This window comes from Octopus bimaculoides, chromosome 9 (genome assembly GCF_001194135.2).
Source record: "Octopus bimaculoides isolate UCB-OBI-ISO-001 chromosome 9, ASM119413v2, whole genome shotgun sequence".
NCBI classification, from domain to species: domain Eukaryota; kingdom Metazoa; phylum Mollusca; class Cephalopoda; order Octopoda; family Octopodidae; genus Octopus; species Octopus bimaculoides.
In genome coordinates, this window is record NC_068989.1 from 81,063,226 (window position 1) to 81,070,195 (window position 6,970).

The following is a 6,970-nucleotide window of genomic DNA, read 5'->3' on the forward strand; positions in this document are numbered from 1 at the left end:
CAGGGGAGAAAATGTCGAGAAATGGGGTAAAGAAACAGAAACAGGTATTAAGTAAATAAACAGATTAACATATGGAAAAATAAATTAGCATCACTTTATGTATAAGAAAACATCTTTTCTCAAGACAAAAATATTTTCTATTTTAATTATATTCACAGTGAGGTCTAAACCATCATCATCATCAGCAACATTACCATTTATCCTGTCAAATATTCTCCCATGGTCTTAACATATGCCCTACCCATCTCTACTTTATATTTTATATGGTGCTTGGTAAGTTCAAGTTTGAATTGGACCCAGAGGTCTGTGTTAACAACAATCTAATGTTTAGGATATTTCTGAGACATATATCATCATCATTACCACCACCATCATCATATTCAACACTGCCACCACCAATGTTGTCATCATTATGATCATCACTATGATTCCTAAAAAAATAAATATTGACTCTCTGCAATATGTTCTGTTCTGTATGTGTTCTCCCACCCCCAACCTTGCTTCCATACCATCCCTATCATTTTTACTTCCTTTTTTGCACAGCTATGCCAAATGATCCTCAGTTTCCTGCCCTTCTGGGTTCCATTCAAAGGCTTGCTTTGCTAAACCTCCTTCTGGATCTTAACATCTACTTACCTATCTTTACTATTTGTTTCCAGATTAAGGCAGTAAACCAACAGGATCATTAGCCCTTTAGACAAAACGCTTAGTGGCATTTTTTCCTGCTCTTTATGTTCTGAGCTCAAATTCTGATGAGATCAGGTTTGCTTTTCAACTTTTTTGGGGTCAATAAAATAAAGTATCAGAAAAGCACTTTCTTGACTTGCCCCTCTATCCTCAAAATTGCAGGCGTTGTGGCACATTCTGATGTGGAAGCCATGAATTTAAGCTTGAGATCATGCTGGTTTGATGAGCCTAGACTGCTACACTGGTTCGACATGGCTTGGTTGCTACATCAATTATTATTAAAGTTGCCAGTGCCGCCTGACTGGCCTTCATGCCGGTGGCACGTAAAAGCACCCACAACACTCTCGGAGTGGTCGGCGTTAGGAAGGGCATCCAGCTGTAGAAACTCTGCCAAATCAGATTGGAGCCTGGTGTAGCAATCTGGTTTCACCAGTCCTCAGTAAAATCGTCCAACCCATGCTAGCATGGAAAGCGGATGTTAAACGACGATGATGATGACTTTGATTAAAAAGCTAACAAATACTTCTAGCGAGTCTCCTGAACATTCAAAGAAATTTATTATACATACATAAGTTACAATTTATCTTTTTGTGTGTGGGGGGCGGGTTTCAGTGCTCTTACTGCTCATATGAAATAAAAATATCTTTACATATCTTAATAATGATATGTAAAACATCTATTAGGATTATAAACAGTTATCTAATTATCTGCTTCCTAGTATCTAAATTTAATCAAAAATTAACTTTTAGCTTCTTTGTGCTTCTTGAGTTGCACCTCTACCACTTGGTTTGTGGTTAACAAGAACTGGTGAGAAGCAACTTTTTAAGGAATTTTTTTGAAAAATTTTAAAATTAAATTTAGATACTAGGGAAATATGGAATTAAATTTAATGAGTTCTATAATTAAATCGAATATAATCCTCAAAAGCTGACAAAAAGTTCACTTAAAAAGATGCTTCTTGTGACGTCTTAACTTTAGTTGTGTTTTACTACCACAGGACAATGACTAATATTTATTTATTTATCATTTGTTCTTTTTTTTTTACTTTCATGTGGAAATATACTTTAGGTGATTAATTAAAAAGTCGTAATTGAAGGAATTATCTCCCTTAGGCTTTTTTATGTTGATTACACGCAGAGCTGCACTATAGATAAATTAATTGGTCCATTATGCAGTTCTCTCAGATGGTTATGTCAAAACCAGAGTACATTTTAAAACAAATATTGGTATAATAACGGCCTAATATTTTAGGTAAATTGCGTTATAGCTGACCCATATTTCTAACAATAATATTTTTGAAGTAGTTGTATGCTGTCAACTAAATCTGAGAGATTTAGAAATGTATTACTAATATATGATATTTTTGTAACGATATTAAAAATTTTTTCTAAGCTTACTTTATAACCCTTGGTTTTCAGGGAGGGGTTAAGTTAATTACATTAACCTCAGTGTTCAACTGGTATTTAATTTATCGACTCCGAAAGGGATTAAAGGCAAAGCCGACCTTGGTGGGATTTGAACTCAAAACATAAAGACAGATGAAATGCTGCTAAGCATTTTGTCTGGCGTGTTAATGATTCTGCCAGCTTGCTGCCTTATAATAGATAAATATAACCTAACCAACTAAGACAGAGAGTGTTCTGAAAGCATAGTTAGTTACCAGAATAAAAACAAGGTGGGAAAAACTCAGGAAGCTATGTCTTCTGTTGATAATAAAAAGATTGTTTCTGAAAGTGAAGAGCACTCCGTATAATACTCTTGTATGAAGTGTGATACTGCATGATAGAGAAATATGAACATTGAATGTAGAAGATGTGAGAAGGTTGGAAAGAAATGATGTGAGCATACTACACTGGATTTGTAATATAAGGATGGATGAATTATGAAGGGAAAATAAGCTGAGAGGAAAAGTGGGTATAAGATAAATCAGTCGTAATGTGCAAGAGAGGAAGACTGTACTAGCATTATAAGTATATACTGCTTTGCAATGAGTACAGTGAAGAATTCAGGGTAGAGGTAGGGATCCACGAAGGTTCAATCCTCAGCCCCCTCCTATTTATCATAGTCCTCCAGGCGATAACAGAGGAATTCAAGACAGGATGCCCCTGAGAGCTCCTCTATGCTGATGACCTTGCACTAATTGCTGAGTCACTATCAGAACTAGAGGAGAAGTATCAGGTGTGGAAGCAAGGACTAGAATCGAAGGGCCTTAGAATCAACCTGATGATGATGATGGAGTACGTCAGTAGACTAAAGAAGTGTGACATTATCCAAGTGGAAGGAAAACTATGAAAAGAAGACCAAGGAAGATATGAGAAGTAGTGAAGTTAAACATCAAGGGGCTGAGCACCACAAAGATGGTGACAAAGAACTGAAGTTAGTGGTAAGAGTAAGGCTAGATTAAGACCCATAGAGGCCCCAAGCACTTAAAAGATCTTGGTGAGCCCATATATATGTAATTCAAAATATGAACGATAATAAATCATAAAATAAATTTTTATTTTTCAAAATGAAACAAAGTTAACAGTAAAATGGAAAATAATGTTTATTTCTGTATACCTCCACTTTATTTATATTTGAAAAGTTTCTTCCTACTTTTTTTTATTGCAAAGTCTTCGATCAGATCTGCACTATGACACCATAAACACTTCGAGATTATATTTTCAATCATATAAACCATTTTAAATATGATTTTAGCAAATTTAAAGTGATTTCTTTTGTGCCATAATCATTTTTTTTTCTTCTGTAGTGACTTGCTTTCCTTGATGTCATAAGCATGTACTTATTTTGTTTAATGCATATGTGCATATACCTGCATATTTGAAAAATAATATCATTGTAATGATATTCAAAGAACAAACTGCACAAAATGTGGAAACTATTGAGACATCTCTCTTTTAATTGCTGGGAAAATTCTCATAAAATCTCTTCTTGATTGACTTGATTCTTTTTACAGAATGAATTTTTCTGTAAAACTAATGTAGGCTAAGATTTAATTGTGGGACGGTTGACACAATCTTTCCATCATGATGGGGAAATTTCATTCTGTATATGCAGGCTTACAATTTAGTCTTGTGACACCATGACAGTTAAAGCTTTTCATGAAGATCTGACAAGGGAGATAATCTATGGGGGAATTTTTCATTCTTCCTAACTGGAACAAGAGTTAAGCAAGTTGGTGTTTTTGCTCCTACCTTGCAGCTATACTGCAACCAATACCACAAATTTCAGCTGGATTTTCTATCAGGTATCATTATGATGGGAATAATTTCAGGCCTCAGAAACTCAAAACAACTGGAAGAACCAATGTCTATAAATGATAATACCAGCAGAGAACACAGTCCTGAAGATCTGTAAACTATTTTGGACATATTTGTCTGAGAAGTTAATACTTCTAACTATTGATACCCTTAGTGCAAACTCAACCTGGAATAGAAACATCCTCAATTTTTAATTCAAATTTATGACCACCCCATTAAACAAGTTAACCATTTTTGTTATATGAAAAGTGTCTGCATAAAAGAATGACATTGTATCAATGGAATTTGAAATCATATTCACTTTGTGCATACTTCATTTAGGTAATTGTGTAAAACAGTCTTCTGTTGTGACAGAATCAAAACATGCACTAATTTAATAATTTACAAAGAGATTGTTCTCGTGACCTTCTTAAACTGTTGTGAAGCCTGGGTACTTGATGGAAAAGACATAAGAAGATAAGCACTCTTCCATCTGACAAAACTGGGAATCCTCATGCACATAAGTTAGCAAGATCATATTATGAATAATAAAATTCTTGATCAGATCAAACTGAAGAGCATAAAAACATAGGTGTTACATCACCAGCTGACCATACTCAAAGAATGTTAGATCATCAATAGCTGAAGTTGCTTAAGCAAGGAATGCAACTTGTAGGAGTTCCAAGGTTCTATTACAAGATCAACTAAAGCACACAGTCAGAAACTTAATATTTTCTCATAGACTCTTGATGCATTGGGTAGTCAGTTGTAAAGAGAAAAATTCTACATTGGAAGCAAATCCTTTGGAAGCAGCGATAAAGAAACTGACTGAAGATGTTGATGAAGGAAAGCAGGTTGACAGTGAGGACTCTTAGACCCAGCTGTGTTCCAGTTCTCCTGGTCTCTTTGTCAGCATCCTTTAGATAAAAAAAATTGGCTTATATAACCATCTTTGATGAATTCAATGGAATAAAATTTTCAGCACCAAGAGACGCCAGTGACAATGATGATGAGTCTGAAGAAGAAGAGCAATATTCACATCTCTTGCAGACTCTGCCAGACTGGTGTGTTTGAGCTTCAGTTTGAATCTCTGCTGGTTGAGGCTTGAGGACGAAGAGTGAGCAACAAAAAATTATTCCAGAGGCAATTACATTTCTTGGGAAAAGTGTTTAAATATAAGGTCCAGAAAGGTGGCAGAGAATAAAGCTAACACAAAGAATAAAGAATAAAGCTAACAAAAGAATGAGTTCTGGTAGAGAATTTCTTTATTTTCTGGTAGAGAATTTCTTTATTTTCTGGTAGAGAATTTCTTTATTAAAAAAAAGTTAAGCCATCATAGTAACACTAATATATTGCCATCTTTCCTTCAGTTACTATGCAGTAAGGGAGATTGAAGTATATATTGGTGCAATAGGGGCTGTAATGTGTTGTGTTTTTTTTATATTTACTTAATGGGTCAGGAGGAATGGGTAGTGCTCATAGCTTTTGTAGATTCTTCTAAACCAGTGAGGTTGATGCCATTAATATTTGTGTAGAATCTTTGTCAGTCAACACCAGTAGGAAAGAGATGAGTAAGGAAGGAATTTTAGAAGGTTTACTTTCTGAGAAGGAAGGATTTGGAATAACGATAAATGGGTGGGGGAGTGAGAAGGAGTTGGAAACAAAAAAAGATGAGGATATTAGTAGAGACAAGCAAGCTAGGAAGGTGGCATCAACATAGCCAGATCGGAGGAACAGAGGCAATTATAGTAGTAGTGATAGAAAAGGCAAAGAGGGGAGTCGGCATGCCTATGGGCCAAAAGTTGAAATGTGCATGTGGTTATTTGTGCATTTGGTAGTTACGCCATCACAGATGTGTGAGCAACACTCAAATACTGAGCACATTTTTGTTTTGAAGAGAGAGAGAGAGAGGAGTGAATAAAAATAGAAAATACACAATAAAAATTAAAAAAAAAAAACAAGAAAGAAATAGGTAAATAGGTATTTTAAACTATATTAACAAGAAATTTCATGGAAATTATATGAAGCCTAAAAATATACTGTTGCTGTGTTCTTCTCACCAATATTTTTCTTTTTTTTTTTTTTTGTAAGAAATATCAAAATTTCATAAAATGGCAATCTTCAACTCAATACTTGATTGATACTTATTTTATTAACTTCCCCATGCCCCAAGCAAGGTGAAATGTCCAGTTAGATTTCAGTAGGATTTGAAATCAGAACATAAATGGTTGCAACCAAACATTAAGATTTTTGTCTGATAGTCTACCGATTCTACCAATAGAAAAGAAATTCAATATTATTGTGAGGAACAAATTAAGCTTGTATGTTTTTCAGTGCTAACTCATAGCTGAATGGTAGATAGAAAAAAATGCTAGATATTTCTATATTTGTAAACAGAATGCTAGTTATCCTGTTGAACAAACTATGTCTGTCATATCAAGTGATTACAGCTATATCTCCACAGCTGAAAACTGAACTGGTTTTGATGTAAAAACGATCTAGTTATCTATAGCCCAAACTTAAAAAACACAAACAAACAGATAACTTACTTAACTCTCCTGTGAGATAGAGAATCAAATTTATTTTGTTTTCAACATAATATAACACTTAAAATTGGCTGAGGTGTATGAGGGAAATAACAACTTACTGGCTGATAAATATACATTTGAAATCCTGGTATTATGTTATGTCTCTGCTAAAAACATTTAATTTTAATTTGACTCAGTTCAGTCTAAGACTTCTTGCAAACTCAAGCAAATGCACAGCAGCATTTTCAACAGATGACATAAAGCTACCCCTCCTTCCCTTAAATACACTCCCACTCAGTCAGAGACATTTTCCCTTTTCCTTTCTTTACTCTGTGTTGCAAGTTACTTGGTGACCTCACTAGTACTACAGTCATGAAGAAAGCACCAAGTACAGATTCTAAAGAGGTTGGCATTAGAAAGTGCATCCAGCTGTTGAAACCATGCCGAAGCTAACATTAGGGCCTGATCCAACCCATGCCAGCATGAAAAATGGATATAAAAATGATGATGATGATG